This window comes from Cryptomeria japonica, chromosome 7, assembly GCF_030272615.1.
Source record: "Cryptomeria japonica chromosome 7, Sugi_1.0, whole genome shotgun sequence".
NCBI lineage: Eukaryota > Viridiplantae > Streptophyta > Pinopsida > Cupressales > Cupressaceae > Cryptomeria > Cryptomeria japonica.
This window is the reverse complement of record NC_081411.1, coordinates 322,694,336-322,713,595: the sequence shown is the minus strand read 5'-3', so window position 1 is coordinate 322,713,595 and position 19,260 is coordinate 322,694,336.

Below are 19,260 nucleotides of genomic sequence, written 5' to 3'. Positions count from 1 at the left end.
TTCCCAAATATCAAATCTGAAACTGATCTTTGTATTGAAACTGTGAACAGACACACACACACACCATACCCCCCCATATATATAATATAAAATTGAAACGATAAAATATATATAACTTTATATAAAACATATAAAAAAACTCAATTTTATTTACATATGCTGATAAACTACATATTACCAACACACACACACACACACAGATATATACATATATACATATACAAATATATATACATATACAAATATATATACATATATACATATACACATATACATACATACATATATATATATATATATGTATATATATATATATGTATATGTATATACATATATATATATATGTATATATATGTATATATATATATATATATATATATATATGTATATGTGTATATGTATATATACATATATATGTATGTATGTATATATACATATATGTACATATATATATATACACACATTTGTGTATATATATACATACATATGTGTATATACATACATACATACATACATATATATACATGTATATATACATATATACATATACATGTATATATATGTATGTATATATATATACACATATGTATGTATATATACAAATGTGTGTATAAATATATATCTATATATATACATATATGTATATATATGTATACATATGTATACATATATGTATACATATGTATACATATATATACATATATATATATACATATGTATACATATATATATATATAATATATGTACATGTATATATATATAATATATATACATACATACACACACACACACAGATATATATATATATATATATATACACATACATACATACATGTACATACATATATATATATATATACATGTACATGTATATATGTATGTATATGCATGTACATGTATATATGTATGTGTATATATATACACATACATATATACATGTACATGTATATATATATGCATGTATCTATATATATATATATATATATATATATATATATATATATATATATATATATATATATACATACATGCATTTACATATATATATATATATATATATATATATATACATACATCCATATATACATATATACATGTATATATGTGTGTGTGTGTGTGTGTGTGTGTGTGTGTGTGTGTGAGAGAGAGAGAGAGAGAGAGAGAGAGAGAGAGAGAGAGAGTGTTAAACTATATATAATCATTTTTGGTACGATGTTAATGTTAAACTATATATATATATATATATATATATATATATATATATATATATATATATATATATATATATATATATATATATATATATATATATATATATATATATATATATATATGCATGTATACATATATATGTACACATGTACACATCTGTGTGTGTGTCTATATATATATATATATATAACATCGTACCAAAAATGATTTAAATCAACACATATAAAAAAACTGCTGATCAAAGGGTTTACAGCCTACACATGGTTCACGGCCATGTGGGAACCCATGACCTGTGGTTTCCCACAGTCATGGGCTACCACAGGTTGTGGTGGCCACGGGGGAGGCTGTGGGTGGATCTTCAGCTCCCCATGCCCCCAAAACAAAAAGAATTTAAAAAAAAAAAAAAAAAAAAAATTCTAAACCTGCACAAAAACTATGTTGATTTGGTAAAATCGTATCTATATATATATATATATATATATATATTTTTTCTGTGCATTGAAATTCTAAATTCGAAAAGCTTAGATGTATTATGTGGCTTTGATTTTGTAAAATTAAAAATTGTGCTTTAATTTAATTTTCATTTGGAAATCTGGGGTTTGTCTATATATAATTAAAAATCAGTGTATTGGGCATTATGAATTTGCTTTGTTTATACTTGGGTAGTTCTCTGTTTCATGTATGCTTGTTTCTTGATTTACTTATATATTAAAAATCAGTGTATTGGGCATTACAAATTTTCTTTGTTTATACCTGGGTAGTTCTTTGTTTCATGTCTGCTTATTTCTTGATTTACTTATATATGTCTGCTTGTTTCTTGATTTACTTATATATTAAAAATTAGTGTATTGGGCATTACGAATTTACTTTGTTTATACCTGATTAGTTCTATGTTTCATGTTTGCTTGTTTCTTGATTTACTTATTTCTTGATTTACTTATATATTAAAAATCAGTGTATTGGGCATTACAAATTTGCTTTGTTTATACCTAGGTAGTTCTTTGTTTCATGTCTGCTTGTTTCTTTATAAGTAAATCAAGAAACAAGCAGACATGAAACAGAGAACTACCCAGGTATAAACAAAGAAAATTCGTAATGCCCAATACACTAATTTTTAATATATAAGTAAATCAAGAAACAAGTAGACATGAAACAGAGAACTACCTGGGTATAAACAAAGCAAATTTCTAATGCCCAATACACTGATTTTTAATTATATATAAGTAAATCAAGAAACAACCAGACATGAAACAGAGAAAATTCGTAATGCCTAATACACTAATTTTTAATTAAATACAGACAAACACCAGATTTCCAAATGAAAATTAAATTGAAGCATAATTTTAAATTTTACAAAATCAGAGCCACAAAATACATCCAATCTTTTTGAATTTAGAATTTCAATGCACAGAAGAAAAAAAACATTTAGATATAATCCAGTCCCATTTTTCTTTAAATACCAAATCCATTATCAGACAATCTTTATTTTCATTTTCTCTTTTCAATAAACACAAACAAATTGATTTTCTTTCAAAACAAGGATAAAATTTTATATGCAAAAGAAAGAACCAGAACCCCTACTTACGCTATCCGAAAAGGAGAATAGAGACAAAAGCGATAATCATAGGACACCAATCCAATGAGCTCCAATCCAGAATGTTCCAAACAAATCTTCCAAATTCATTTTTACCAAAGCCAAAAATTTCCCCCAATTTCTTCTACCAAAACCCCATAACCAGGAGAGAAAACATATGCAGAGAAAGAGAGCAATACTTCACGGAAAAAAAAAAAAAAAAACATTTCTTTCCTCCAAGGATATTACAAAGATAAGCGTTGTTCACCAATGTAACTCCCAAATGCATGCAAGAATTTAAATAAAATAAATTAAATATTAAGTTTCCTTTTTTAATTAATTTCCAAAACCACAATAGAATTCGAATAACTAATTTCCTTTTTATAAATTTATTTTCTAAATAATTGATTAGATTAAATCATTTACTAATGTAATTAATTGAATAAAATAATGGGCAATTTCAACTATGTTAATTAATTAACCATTAATAATTAATTTCCTATAAAACATTAATATTAATATTTATGCTAATAACATATTACACTAACACAAGAGTCAGGGACTGAGACTAATCAACTCGAAATACCAACAGGGCCAACATTAACATGACCGACAAACAAAGAACTAGGGTGCCTGACAGGGGTCTGACTAAAAACTCCTTTTTTTCCACTTTACCATTGGCTTGTAGAGAATGCTCAGACCTGAAGATTCGGGTGGATTCGATGCTCAGTACTTGCAGTTGTATCAACAAACCACATAATATCATACCATGAATAGTGAATAGAAGCGACGTAGCTTGCCCGTGAAGAGTAGTGCGATGCTTTTTCCTTCCACCCAAGCACATCAAGAAAAGAATCAATGTACATCATAACATTATTCATCAATAAACACAAAGAAATCATAAGTAATCCATCACAATTATCTAACTACTGAACATGAATAACATCTAATAAGAACATCATAAACAACATCATATCAATTCATCATAAACATCGACAAATAAATCATCATTCACAATCATATAGAAACATCATGAATTACATCAACAAAATCCAACATGTAACACTTGTAAACTATCATTCAACTTGAGCGATGAGTGGGAAAGGAGGAGCAGGGCAAGCTAGGGTTTCGACGCGTGCTGATTCAGGCGATGGAGACGAGGATGAAGACGAGGTAGATGGTGAAGGGGGGGCTCTTCTCTTTGGCCCTAGTTGGTTACCCTAATTTCTATGCAGGCTTTTGTGGTTCACAAATGGTGTAATTTGATCGCGATGAGGTGGGCGGTGTGTCCTTGCCCCTTTTCATGTTTTTGTGCAGTGAGATCGTTGTGCTTCTGGCTGGCTATGGTTCTTTGCCCACAGGAGATGTTCCTTGTTGGGTGTCTTTGATCTCGCACAGAGGTGTTTTGGATTTGGTGCCCTATGTCAGGCCAGGCTATGGGTCCCTTTCAGGGATTGGCAGAGTTTTTTTGCCCACCCTATGTGTCTGGTCCTATCTTTTTGGTGGTGCAGGTTTGTCCTTGGTGCCCTGCGATGGACTGCAGAATGTTCAGCGTGGATTTTTCTTTCTCAGGCCTGTATGGGGGGATCCCCTATCCCTTTCTATTTATGTGGGTCTCAAGAAGCAAGGCTCTTTGTGGTCTTGAAAGAGTATGGCTATTTTGGAGGGGTTTCGTTGTTTCAGGGGTGAGCAGACCCTCTGGTCTTCTCATATTTTATTTTGGGTTAGGGTTTCCTCTACTCATTCCCCTTTTCTCTTCCTTGTTCTGGTTAGTCCTCCTTCTGAGGTGGAGGAGCTTTTTCTTTTCTGGTCCATGACTATTTTGTGGGGGGCTTTTGGACTGCTCTCTTCCCAGCCTGTCTGAAGTGGCCCTTTCTCCTATGGAGGCGAAGATTTGGTTGTTGGGAGCAGTCAGGTTTTTGCTTGCTACAAGAGAGTCTCTGAAGCTTAAGTTATGCCTTCTTTCTATTCCTATCGAGGTGGACTTCTTCCCTATTGAGGTGGGAAGTTGGTGGGAGAAGGTCTTTTGGGTGAGGATGTTGCTCGAGTTGCTGGTTGAGACCACCTGCCATTACTTTGATGGTCAGGGCTGGGTTTTTTTAACCATGCTTTCCATTTTTGGGGGGGTTTGAGGGAGCCTTCAAAAACCCTCCTTGTGTATTTCATGAAGGTTAGGGGAGCCTTTCAAAACTCCCATGTGTGTTTTGTTCGTTCCATAGGCATGCTGGATGCTAACAATTTTAAAGGGCCTAGTTTGGCCAATGATGGTTTTTGGTTAAGGGTTAGTTGTATTGTTGGTAATCTAATGACTGTGTTAATAGTTAAGGGAGCCTGGGAAAACCCTTGTTTGTTGGTTTTTGGAGCCATTTTAAAACCGTTGATAAAGGTTAAGGGAGCCTTTCAAAACCCCAATATTCTGTAGGTTTAGGGAGCCTTGTAAAACCCTTGTTTTTGTGTTAGGGATACTTTGTGTCTAGTTTGTGGCTTGGTTGTTGGTTCGTTGATGTTCTTTTCTTTTAGCAGCATTGATATGTGGGTTTCAGATCCTAGTAAAATGTAAGGGTTTCAGGTCCCTTCAAAACCTGGGGGTTTCAGGTCCCCTCAAAACTTGTTTATAGGGTTTCTGGTCCCCTCAAAACCTGTTTACCCTTAATCAAAAACATCATGAATTACATCATTATTGCAAAAAATCATAGAGCACAAAGTATGAATATCACATAAGGATCCAATAGGCATAGCCAAACATCACAACCAAATCCAAAATTGATCGACACCAAAAAGGGTCGAACCACACAGAACTCAACCATAAAATCAGACAAGCCAAAAGAAAGAGAGGCACGACAAAGAACATGTATAATAAGTCATGATCAAAACCAAAAAAACTTATATGAATTAAGAGAATGGTTATTATAAAAATATGCAATGCATTAGGTATTTTTACGTGTGTACCAAACCCTAAACACATTCATACCAACAAATATGGCTAGGGAAATTATTTAACTATAATTAGGGTATTTTCTTGAATCACTACAAACAATCATAGAGACATTCATCATGTGATAAATGTATAAAGTGGAGCCTTCCTACACTATTATAGAGCTTTTATTTTATTTTCAATGAAAAAAAACCAAATTTGAAACCCTAAAGAGACCTACAGAAAAAAAATTGAAGCCAAAACTGGTTCAACAACCAAAACTTTGAATGTTGAACTCCTACACACACACACACACACACACACACATCAAGTCATGAAAACCTAGTTGCAATAATAAATAAAGGAATTAATTTTGCCATTTCTTTCCTCATTAAAACCATACCCTTTTGAATAAAAAATGGCTTTAGTGCACTTATGAGTCACTTTTAATAGTTGCAAAGCCTTATTATTTTTATTTATGGCTTTCTAAATCATTTGTGGGGTAGGTAGGGGTTGGTATGAAAAAGTGGAGTTTAAGATTTTTGAGGTCAAGGGTGACAAAAGCTTCATACCACAAGGTTATGATAGTTGAACAATATCTAAATGAAATAATTTGAAAAGGATGAGAAATGGATAATACCAATGATTAGGGATGGAAAATGAGTCATACCACTAGGAAAAGAGGAAATGAGAGTCTCAAGGTTTAATTTTGATGAAGATGGAGAATAGGAAAATATTAAGGTTCATGTTTTGGTGATGCCTCATGATAGATAATGGGAACAAATAAAAATGAGAAGTATAACCTCAAAAGGTATTTTTGAAGGAATGAAGGAATTATGGGATTTTGAGGGGAAAGGAAATATGTATTGAGAAAAAAGGAAGTCTAAAATATCTACCTAATATGCCCTTGTAAAGTGGGTCAATAGAATCTAGAGGTCAAGGGGATATAGAAGGGAGGTAATTGATTAAGGAGGCTTTGAAATTTCACTCCAAATGACAACAAATTTTGATTTACCATGGAGAAGTCAAAATTGGATGGGAACACATGTAAATCCAAAATCCAAAATCCAAAAGGTTATTTAAAAGGTTCAACTTAGGATTTAGAGTAGGGCTCAAGAGCAAGGATTTTTATAGGATGGAGGAATCGAAAGGTCCTTGATTCCATTATTGCATTTAATTTAGCTGCAACATAGAGTTATGATTATTTCAACTATAGTCTTGTAGTAGCATTGTTCTCCTTTTCAAGCATAGCATAGGATTATTATTGAATGTTCCTATTATTACTTGTTATTGTTGTAATGTTCTTGTTATCATTTCAAGTTAGTTCCTTTTTTGCAATTTACTTTACTGCAATGCTCTTTTTGTCAAACTAGGGCAATAGCCTAGGTAAAGTCATAATGCACATACAATGTTGACCCATTTTAAGTATACGTCCTAGGGTTGACAAGATTAAATGTAACCTCTAATCCATCAGGGATTCCTCAAAATTGGATAATTGATCCCTGAGTTGTGGAAGCTAGCTAGATTGACCTAAATCACAAGTGGATATAACGATCTCTATAGTTGACAAACTCTAATTGTAATCAAGTGTGCAAGTGGCTTTATCGAGTGGGGTGAGGTCCCACATGCTTAAATCCTTATGTAATTTAAGAACTTAAAGTGCTAGTGCAAGTGGTATTATAGAGTTATGAGCTCTAAACTTTTTTGCAAATTTCTATTGTATGATCTATGTGGGAGGGTTCTTAGCAAAAAAATTGCCTCAAAATATTCTGATAAGTTTATAGTCAAAACATATTTGACAAACCTCTTGAGGGCAATGTAAAGGTCCATTTTCCAAGAAAAAATGCCCCAATTAAACTTTGTTCACCAAATTTGATCTTCAAACCCTTGGTTTCCATTTTGTCATATGGTAGAAAAATTGAGTGAAACAAAGCCAAATATGACTTTCTCAAATATTTTAGATATAATGGGGTAGTAAAAAACACTGCTACAATAGCCAAAATAGTTGCAATTACTAAATCTCACCAAAACACACATGTAAATGTAGGATTAAGAGATCTTTGAAAGCCCTTTCTAATTTTCATGATTGTATGAAAAATGCAAAAGAAGAGCATATGAAAATTTATAAGATCATACAAAAAACTCAAATCCCTTAACTAGGAATCCAAATAATCAAAACTCTCAAAACCAAATCTCTAATATCATGTTAGAAATCTATAATAGATGAATAAAAAATATTTAAATTTTATGAGGGGTATAAAGTATAAAGCTACAAATGGTGTGAAAATATAACAGAACAATTATACACCCGTGATTCCAAGAGATGTGAAAATGTCAAGATGGCAAGATTGCATTGGGAGCTCAAAGAAAAGTTTCAAAAGAATGACTTCTTACAACAAGGCAAGAGTATCTCAAGTCTAGGATAGAATTCCAAATATAAGCTAGGTAGTGAGGTTATATAGGATTAGGGAGAGGATGGAGGTGAAGTATTAAAAAATAGGGTGTGATCACCAAGTATTATAGGGTCACAACCTGGCATCGAGACCTTCATGTTATGACCATTTTTTATTTAAGAATTTTTTGTTCTATACATGGTGGTGCAAATGGTTTTTTATTTTGATACATCAAATTTATAAAAACTACATTTTTTCATAGGTTTTGTTGTACGATTCTTGTTTGGGGAACTTTTGGGCTCATATGAACTCCTTTCTAGATGTAGTTTTCTAAAAGTGTACGTTTTTATGTACTTAAAAATGATGTTACAAGTTTATATCTATTATGATTGAAAATATGCTTTCAATATATAACCTTATTTTGGTAATTATAAACCATTGAGTTCAAAGACCACTTTGCATTCTTCAACAAGTCACATTTGTAATTGAACTAATTATAAAGTGTCAAACCATATTTTCTTGGGGGTTCTCTTATTAAGTAATTTGGATGGGGGGAGGTGGGGTTGTGTGGTTTGGTTATACTTATTTCCTCTTTTATTTCTCTCTTGTAATTTCATGATATTAGTTATAGGTCATCCTCAGTTCCCTTATTAAACTCCACATAATGTATTAATGCAATCACAGTATTCTCATTATGTTGACGAAACTATTCCAAAACTAAAATATACTAAATAAAAAGGTGGAACGGATCATTACCATACTTAATCACTTAGATATCTATGAATATTTTGTTAGGGTAAGGTGAAATTAATGTTGCAAATCCTATGCCATTCATGTGTTTCCATGTTCCTTGGAAAGTGTTCCCTAAGACATAAGAGAAAAATATTTAATACTTGTACTTTATGGCTATTTGTAATTGCATTTCCAAGATATGAACATGTAAATATGATAAGGATAAGTCAAAATCTATAAATTACCCTCCTTTAGATGTTCACATTAGGATATGAAGAATCATGATTTGGGTGCCCAAGATTGGAAGAAAAAAGGTGGTCCATTGGGAGATCCAAACAATCCTCAAGGAGTTACAGAGCATCTATAAGGCTAAAGATTTGAGTGGCTATGGGTTAGGCACCTATACTAGAGCCATTTGAAGAAAGTTAATATTTTATTATGTCTCATGGCTATTTGATTTTCGCAAGTGGTTTCTTGCCTCTTGTTTTGGGAAACAATAGTGGTTTATCCTCTCTTAGTTTGCTATAAATTATAACCATAACATAGTAATTTTACCATGAGTTATTTGTAGGTTTCTAGGTGACTTTGATATTAGTTGGAGAAGTGAAGTGATGTGCATTTTTGTAGCATTATCTCTTTTGAAAAGTAATAATATAATCGACGTTAGGAAAATGGTGTCTCGACCTTGCATTTACATAATGTTACTATTTATAGTAAGTTTTCATTTGTGTATGAATTAGTCTAATTTTTTAAAAATATGTGGATTGGATAGATAAGCATTCCAGTAAATTTTCATTGCAGGATCATGTGTATATTTGAAGATATTAAAGTTTTTATTTTTGAAAGTTGCAAAAGAAAGTTTTAGAGTCAATTTTGAGGGACTTAGAGGCTCAAAAATGACCCAAAAGTGTTTTCAATTGAGGTAAATATCTATAACTTGAAAGATCATGTCACAATCTTTTTATTGCTTCATACAATTTTTCAATTAGACACTTGGTTCAAAAGTTATGGCCTCCAGAATTTGGGTCTCCTAAAATAGGAAATATAAAAATTTGTTGGACACATAAATGAGTTGAAAAAGGGAGCTACACATGTTAGTGTGTGTGTGTTCAAATATCATAGGGCATCTTGGATTGGAGATAAGTTGGGGCACCACTTTTTGGGTGGTTTTAGCTCATGGTTTTGTAATATTGTTTGACAATTCATGCATTGTATCTCCTATATTTTAGTGCATGAGATGGAGGTTGTGTGTAAGAGTTTTATAGCTATTGAGTTACTTCCAAATTTCTAGTTGGTGATACTCGTGTGAGAAGATTGTTCTGCAACTATATTGTATTATATCTTTGATTTCTAATTAATATATTGGGTACTTTTTGGAGTGTGGGTTTTTTCTCCCAAAAGGGTTTTCCCCATGATATATCTTATGTTTATTGTTAATATGTTTGTATGTTGTATATCTCCTTTTGTATTCATTTCTTAATTATTTAATAGTTTAAGATTTGTAATAAAATTAGTGTTATCTCCCCCACTAGATTAGTGTTAAAAAGCATTTTTCACACCTTAGCTTTCTCTCAATTGGTATCACAGTCTAGCCAGTTTTGGTTTCATTGTTGGGTGGCAAGTTTTTTATACTAATCTAAGTTTGAGTGAGAGATTTTGCATAGTATTTTTAAAATCTTGTTGCATGAAGAATATGGGAAGGACATCTATAAAAGTTGATATGGAAAATTTTAATGGCAGTAACTTTCAATTATGGAAGTTAAATATAGAAGATAAGCTCATAGATCAATATCTGTGTGCTAAAATATATGAAACAAAACCTCAAGCTATAGTACAAGATTTTTGAGATACAATGGATCAAAAAACTAAGGGCCTTATAAGGTTTTGTTTAGTAGACTCTATTTTGGTAAATGTCCATGAAGAGAAGACTACAAAAGATCTTTTGAAGAATCTTGGAGATGCTTATCAAGCTAAATCCTTGGTAAAAAATCTTTCCTCGAGAAAGAATAAGTATTATCTAAAGATGGAATATGGAGGATCCATTGACGATCATTTGAACTCATTCAACATGATTATCGTTTAGTTGGTGACAAAATTGAGGAGGATCATTGCATGCTTCTTTATGTTATTTTCTCATGGAACCACCTTGTTATGTTGATCTAGAGTACAACCACCAAATTCAAGATTGGTGAGGTGGTAGCATTGTTACTTTCTTAAGAGATGCGGAGGAAGAATGTTGAGTTAACTAAGAAGGCTCTTGTGGTTCATGGTAGATTAAAAGAGAAAGGAAAAAGGACAATAAAGATGAAAGAGGTAAATCCAAATCTCATGGGAGATCTAAGTCTCTTGGAAAGTCCAAGGCAAAATATTAGAATTATGGCAAAATCGGTCACTTTTGAAAAGAATGTGAGGAGAAGAAGAAGAAGAAGAAGAAGAAGAGACCCTCTGATTCAAATTCAAACAAATACTCTTAGGATGATGATGAAGCATTTTTCATAGCCTTGTAAATGCATGTATTAGAAGATGTGTGGTTGATAGATTCGGGTGCACCTTTTCACATGACCTCATATCGAGGTTGGTTTTTAAAATATGAAGAATATGATGGTGGTAAGGTGTATCTTGGTAATAACTCTCATCTATAAATCATTGTTCATGGAAGTCTGAAGATTAGATTCTCTGATGACAGAATGAAGGGGATCAATGGTGTAATGCACAACCTAGGTTTAGCATGAAATCTAGACTCTATAAGTAAACTGAGTGATGTGGGTTTGCAGGTTGTCTTCTCGCAAGGAGGATGTAAAATGACTAGAGAATTTATGGTTCTTGCTAAGGGTGTTCAAATAGGCACCTCATATAAGCTAGATGTGTGTGCAATTTAGTGTCATAGTGCTTCCATGGAATCTAAGAAGGGGGCTCTAGATTCTTCATCCTCACCATCAAATCAAGTTGTGAAGAGGATTTTTGCTTCTACATATTATGGTCATCTTTTATGGGTACCTAAGGGTCCTACAATACTATAGAGATGAGACGCACAATGGAGAAGACAATTTTATGGCACCAAATACTTGGTCACATTGGTGAGAAGGGTCACAAAACCCTAAAAATTAAATGCCTCATTGAGGGGATTGATGATTGTAATCGTGAGTTTGATTTTTGCAAACATTGTATTTATGGTAAAAAAAGCCATGTCCAGTTTTACTCTATTTCTCACAAATCTTTTGGGTTGTTGGACTTGATACATTCTAATGTTTTTGGTCATGTTAAGGTTCCTTCAGTTTAAAAATTTGTATCTTTCATTTCGATCATTGATAATTACAATAGAAGGAATTTTTTTTATTTTATTAGAAGTAAATCTAAAGTCTTTAGTTGGTTTAAGGAGTTTAAGGCTCTTATTGAGAATCAAACTAGTAGAAAGATTAAGTCTCTAAGGAAGAAAAAATGGTGGTGAGTTTTTCTTGGCATTTTTTGACAAGTTATATAAGGACCATGGGATTGAGAAGCATAAGAAAACTCCATACACCCATCAATAGAATGGATTTACATAGAGGATGAACATGACTTTGATGGAGAGGGCTAGGAGTATGCTTAGTGGTGCTAGCCTTGAACAAAAGTTTTGGATTGAAGTTATAGCCATTGTGTACTATCTAGTAAATAGATTTCCTACATCAGCACTTGTTGATTAGACACCTATAGAGGTGTGGTTAGGGATAATACTTATATGAGACATCTTAGAGTATTTGGCTATGAAACTTATGCTCATGTTCCAAGTGAAAAAAAGATCAAATTTGGAGAACAAAACTATAAAGTGTATCTTTATTGGCTATGGTGTTGGTGTAAAAGGGTACAAGCTTTAGGATTTAATGAAAGAGAAGGTTATCTAAAGTAGAAGTATCATTTTCAAAGAGATGAAACCTTCCACGATTGTGTTGCAACTAGAGAAAGAGGAGAAATAGAATAAGGAGATAGTTCAGATTCCTTCTACCCTTGAGAAAGAAGAACTATGAGTTGTTGGTGGACTTGATGATGAGGAGATATATAGTAGCTATGAAAGTTTAGAAGAAGATGAAGAACCTCAACCTCAACCTTTGAAAAGGTCTACAAGAATCAGGCAACAAGATAAGTTTGGTTATTTATTGTTAGATTCCAGTTACATTTTTTTCCTCGATTGCTAACACTGATGAGCCTAGGATTGTTGTAGAGGTTGTGGGTATGAGTGATGAGATGGAAGCCATGAATGATGAGATGACATATTTGAAGAAGAATAAAACTTGGGATATGGTACCTTTTTCTATAGGACGTAAACCCATAGGATGCAAATGGGTGTTCAAGAAAAAGTTGAGTCTTGATGGTAGTGTTGAGAATAATAAAACATGGTTGGTCATGAAGGGGTATTACTAGGTTCACATAATAGATTATGGTAATATTTTCTCTCCCATTGTAGCTGACATCTATTCGGTTCCTATTATCACTTGCTACAATTCATGATTGGGAAATTGACAAAATGGATGTAAAGACAATATTCCTTCATGGTGATTTGGAGGAAGATATTTATGTCATAGCTAGAGATTTTGTGTTGAAAGATCAAAAAAAATCTGGTTTGCAAGTTGAATAAGTCTTTGTATGGTCTAAAATAATCTCCTAGAATGTGGTCCCAAAATTTTGATACCTATGTGTTGAGTTTGGTATTTTATAGGTCTAAATCTGATCATTATGTTTACTTTAAAACTAACAATGGTTGCGTTATCATTATTGCATTGTATGTGAATGATATGCTACTATTAGAGAATATGTATTTGATTTGTGATTTAAAGTCTCAGTTGTCAACACTTTTTTAGATGAAATATATAAGTGCAAATAGGTACATTCTAGGAATGGAGATCAAAAGACTCAAAGCTAACAAAAATCTTTGGTTAAGCAAGAGTAAGTATGTGAATTCAGTGTTAAAGAGATTTATCATGACAATGTGTAGATATATGATAGTTTCTATTGCATTAGGAATGAAGTTATTTATGAAGAATTTTCCAAAATATCCTACTGAGGTGGATGACATGGATAGTGCACCATATGCAAGTGTTGTTGGTAGTATTATGTGTGCAATTGTTTGTACAAGACTATACATTTTTCAAGCAATGGAATTCTTGAGTCAATATATAGCTATACTTGGATAGATTCATTGGGATGTAGTTAAGAGAGTGTTTAGATATTTGAGTGGTACTTCCTAGTATTCCTTATGTTATGATGGCTATCCTATTAGACCTTGGAATTTTGTTAATATCTGTAGATTTGTTGATTAAGATTAAGTAGGTGACATTGATGATATAAGATGATCTACTAGTGGTTATTTCTTTAGTATGTATGGTGGTGCTATTAGTTGGACAAGTAAGTGAGAAGTTGCAGTTGTGTTGTCCATGAAAGAGGTAGAGTATATTGTAGCTACTCATGCTTGTAAGGAATTTATTTGTCTTAGACAGTTGTGTTTAGATATTAGGTCTGATGTAGGATTGGTTACCATCTATTGTGATAGTTAGATTGCCATTTTCTTAGCAAAGAATCTAACTTTCCATGCCATAACAAAGCACATTGACGTTCATTTCATTTTGCTCAAGATATGGTAGAGGATGAAAAGTTAAAATTGGAGAAGGTTGACACTTCCATGAATTTTGTAGATGCATTAAAAAAAACAATGAGCACAGAGAAGTTCAAATGGTGTTTAGAATTTATGGGCCTCTGGCCCCTAGCAATTAAATTATCATTCAGATACTCCCTTTTCTCTTGCAAGGCATTAGATAAGTGGGACAATGTTAGGAAAATGGTGTCTCAACCTTGCATTTATACAAGGTTACTATTTATAGTAAGTTTTCATTTGAACTCAAATTAGTCTAAAATTTTGCCCAAAATTTTGAATTGGCTATATAAGCATGCCATTAAATTTTTGTTGCAAGATGACGTCTAGATTTGAAGATATTAAAGTTTCTATTTTTGAAAGTTGAAAACAAAAGTTTTGGAGTCAATTTTGAGGGCCTTAGAGGCTCCAAAATGACACAAATGTGTCTATAACTAGAGTAGTGAGTTATAGCTTGATAGAGCATGTCGCCAGATTTTTTGGTGCTTTAAACAATTCATCAATCAGACACCTAGTTCAAAGGTTAGGCCTCTGAAAGTTGGGTCTCCTTAAATAGGAAATATTTAAAAAACATTTTGGACACATAAATGGGTTGTAAAAGGGAGTTGCACATGTTGGTGTGTGTGTTGACACATTATAGGGCATCTTGGATTAGAGATAAATTGAGCACTTCTTTTTGGGTAGTTTTTTCTCATGGTTTTGTAATACCCTTTGATAGTTTTATATATTGTATCTCCTATATATTAGGTGTGTGAGATGGAGGTTGTGTGTAAGAGATTTATAGCTATTGAGTTACCTATATTTCTTTGGTTGGTGATACTCTTGTGAGAAGCTTGCTTTGCATGTGTATTGTATTTTGTTGTTGATTTCTGAAAAATATATTGGGTGACTTTTGGAGTGTGGGGTTTTTCTTCTGAAAGGGTTTTCTGTTGGCAATTGACACTCATTGGATTAATATGTTGTCATTGATGGCAACATGGCAACATGGTTACTTGGCAACAAGATTCATAAGGAAGCTTATACTAGCATACACCGACACTAGGAGGCATTCACCGACAGACATTGGCATTGGAGTATCCAGGGTTACACCGGCACCGACATCCAGCACTTCAGTGAAGATGACATCAGGCTTGGACCCGAAGGAAGTTTTATTTGTAAAATCATTTTGTAATTATTGTATAAGGCCGACATTGTATATCTTTTGTAATATATTTTAAGTCGACATAAGGCATATTGTTTGTAAGGGTATATAGGTCAGTTTGCTAGGTCATTTTGAATATAGTGACATAGGAGAATAATAGCAAAACTGTATGATGTAAAGTATATGTATGTAGATCATTTATATGCGAATGTTATATCATGCAATGATCTATAGGTAGTTTGGAAAGCATTCTTGGAGGAGAAGAGATACCGGTAGAAGTGTTCAGGGTTTATGAACCAATACAGAGCAGAAGTATAACCGAAACTCTTTTTGGCGTAGCAGATGCATTTTGTGAGTTCATTATTACTATTTTATTTCAGCAGAAGCTTGTAGTCAGTGAGACTCCTTTTGTGATGAGCAATGTGCTCTAGGAAGTGTGCCTTCCTACATGTGCAGGCTCCCATTTTATGTAATATCCTTTCATATGGTCAGTGAACTAATATAGTGGGTCATAAATCCCACCGTAGTTTTTCCTCTTTGAGATTTTCCACGTATAAATTTTGTGTGTTATGGTGTTAATTTATGTGGTTGGTTTATTTGCTTCAAGATATATGTTTCTTCATTTACCGGTTTATATGTGTATGTTATAAAAGGGTAAAATCATATCTTATCGGTAGAACATTGATTCACCCCCCCTCTCAGTGTTCTTGGATCCCAACAATTGGTATCAGAGCCTAGTTCCTCAGAAGAAGTTTAATAGCTTGAGGAAGATCCTCAAACCAGAATCATTGAACATGGCTATGGAGAAGCAACTTGAGATGGCTCTTGAGGATTATGAAGCTGAAAGGATGAAGAATTTAAAATTGCAAGATGAATTAAATTCTACCAATGAATTCATCCTTGTCCTGCAAGAAAGGTTATCATCAGCTCAAGCCAAGAGAAAGGAACTTTTGCAAAACCCAGATGATGAGGAGAAAAATGCACTTAAGGAACAATGTCAGAAACTAAGTCAAGCAAACATGCTCATGAAGAATGAAATGCGAGACCTGACTATGAGGTTATCAAAAGATATTGAGGACAAAAAGAAGAAGGAAGATAATCTTGTTATATCTCTGAAGAACAAATTTGATGAATGTGGCAGATTTACTCATGAGAATAATCTATTAAGAACTGATTTGGCGCACTCCCGGAACAATGAACAAGAACTTGAAAGAAAAATAACTACTCTAAGAGATGATCTAACTATTGCAAGTGACTATAAAGAAAAATTCAGGATTAGTGTTGCACAGTTGGATGACTTATTGAAAAGACAAAGGCAGAATGATGATTCTAGAGGACTTGGACTTGTACAAGGTGAAAGCTTTGGTACTGCAAATGAAGATCAAACAACCGGCATGCAGAACTCATCAGACCAGAGGAAACTGATAAGGCAATCTAATTCTTATAAATTCAATGGTAGATGTTTTGTTTGTAATAAATTTGGGAATATGGCTAAACAATGTAGAAATAGAGAAAATCAAAAGTACAATTCTATTCCCACTCAATGCACAAATTGTAAGAAATATGGTCATAAATCAGAAGATTGCAAAATGAATATTAAATGTTATGCATGTGGAAAGTTTGGTCATTTGGCTAATCAATGTAGGTCAAGGAATGACACCGGATATGTTAAAGAAATTCAAAAGAACAATGTTACATGTTATGCATGCAACAAAACAGATCATATTGCTAAGTACTGAAGAAGAAAGACTCAACCAATTAGCAATGATAAAGAAAATGAGAAAGGAAAGCAGAAGGTAGATGAAATACAACAAGATCACACCAAGAGATGGGTTAGAAAGTTTGAAGAACCAAGTGGAGATGGATCTACACCGATAACTCCACTAGTAGAATAGAGCATTCCTGCACCGATAGGAAATTCCATCGGTAACTAAGGCATATGCCTTAGGGGTTGGAAAATCTATTGCAAATCTTGCATATTCCTCAGAGGAGATTTGAAAGAGATTTGGAAGAGATCTAGAGAGTTGTCTTAATCATTGATGAAGGTTTACTCGGCATAAGACTATGAAACTGGCATCCGATAGGGTACATCGTGAAGCATTTATTATAGTGAAGGATTAGGGTTTACTTGCTAATAAAATGAGAAAGTGAATTCATTTTCACTCGCCTAGCATTTAAGCAATCCATAGCAAAGCAAAGGTGAATTTCAGGTGATTAAGAGTGAGCAAAGGAATTCTAAGAGGATTTTCAGCAATCATTAGAGAAGTAATCAAATCTTCACACTAGCGATCATTTTCACTTATTTCTTCAAAATGGCATCCAGATCATCTTCTCCTACTTTCATTGCAAATCCCACTATTGTTGAATTTAAGGATAGGCTAAGACCCGTTTTCAAGGAAGTTCCCCAGATAGCTAAGAAAGAAGACTCTACTGGCGCATTCTCTAGGGTTCTCGACGACGTGATGTATGTTGAAGATGTAAGGGCATATATTCACTCCACCTTAGAGGATATAGGTACAAAAGAAATTAAGGGCATGTATCAATCTGTGATACTGGGAGACTCCGCAACAATCAAGCCGGAATATAAGATCATCGAGGATCTTGGGTTAACCAGTTTTCTGTACAACTGGAATTCAAAGATGAGGTAATTAGATATGTTTTGAGCAGGGTTGACAATGAGTTCATCTGGTGGGATAGGCCCTACATGATCACAAAGGAAGTAATTCAAGCAATCACCGGCTTACCCAAAGTTGGACAAGAACCTAGCAAGAAGATTACCACCACTATGGTTGAGAAGCTCACCGGTGTAACCCATGATGGAAGATCTATGAGGGTTAGCACAATCAAGGACTTAGATGTGAAATTTGTCAGCATGATAATCGGCTATAAGTTAACTCAATCTAGTTGATTGAACTTTGTTGCTAGTTCCTGCATCCATGTTGCTTATTAGATGTTAAAGAATAATGAGAAGTATGATTTATGTCAATGGCTGAGAAGTGAGTTAATGATAAATCTTGGAAAGATTAAGAGTGTTAAGAAAGGAACTTTTAGGTTTGGAAATCTTATTGTTTGTTTAATGCTTTACTTTATGAATGAGCTACCCAGTCTAGGGAAGAAGAGTTGGGCACATGACATACCGGTAGGTATGCAAATCAAGGAAGCAATCACCGGTCTTGGTACCGGCATGGATGAAAATATTTGGGGCTATTTCAAAACATTTCAGGAAAACATGAGACAGAGGGAAAGAATATCAAAGCACATTGTGGAGAAGTACTCCACTGATATTTGTTTTATGGTGAAAACTGATGAAACTCTTATGGAGGCAGTAGAACCTAGGACCATATGGATCACAGAGCTTGGATATGAAGTGGATGATAGAATTTTTGAACTCTATGCAAAAATGTTGCTTGAAGCTCCATTGGATGATATAACATAACACTTTGGTACTGCTGAAGAAAAGGCTCTTGAAGTCAAAATTGGCTTTGACAATAAAAGAAGAGAGAAGAAAATAGATAAGATGTATGCATATATACAGGATGTAATCTATAAGATAGAAACTCGATTGGGTTCTGGATCCAAACCGGAAAAGGAACCGGCAATGGTAAGTGCTCCTGAGGCAAAGAGGCCTGAAAATTTCATTTCTTCTATCACTTCTGACTCTGATCCGGAGGA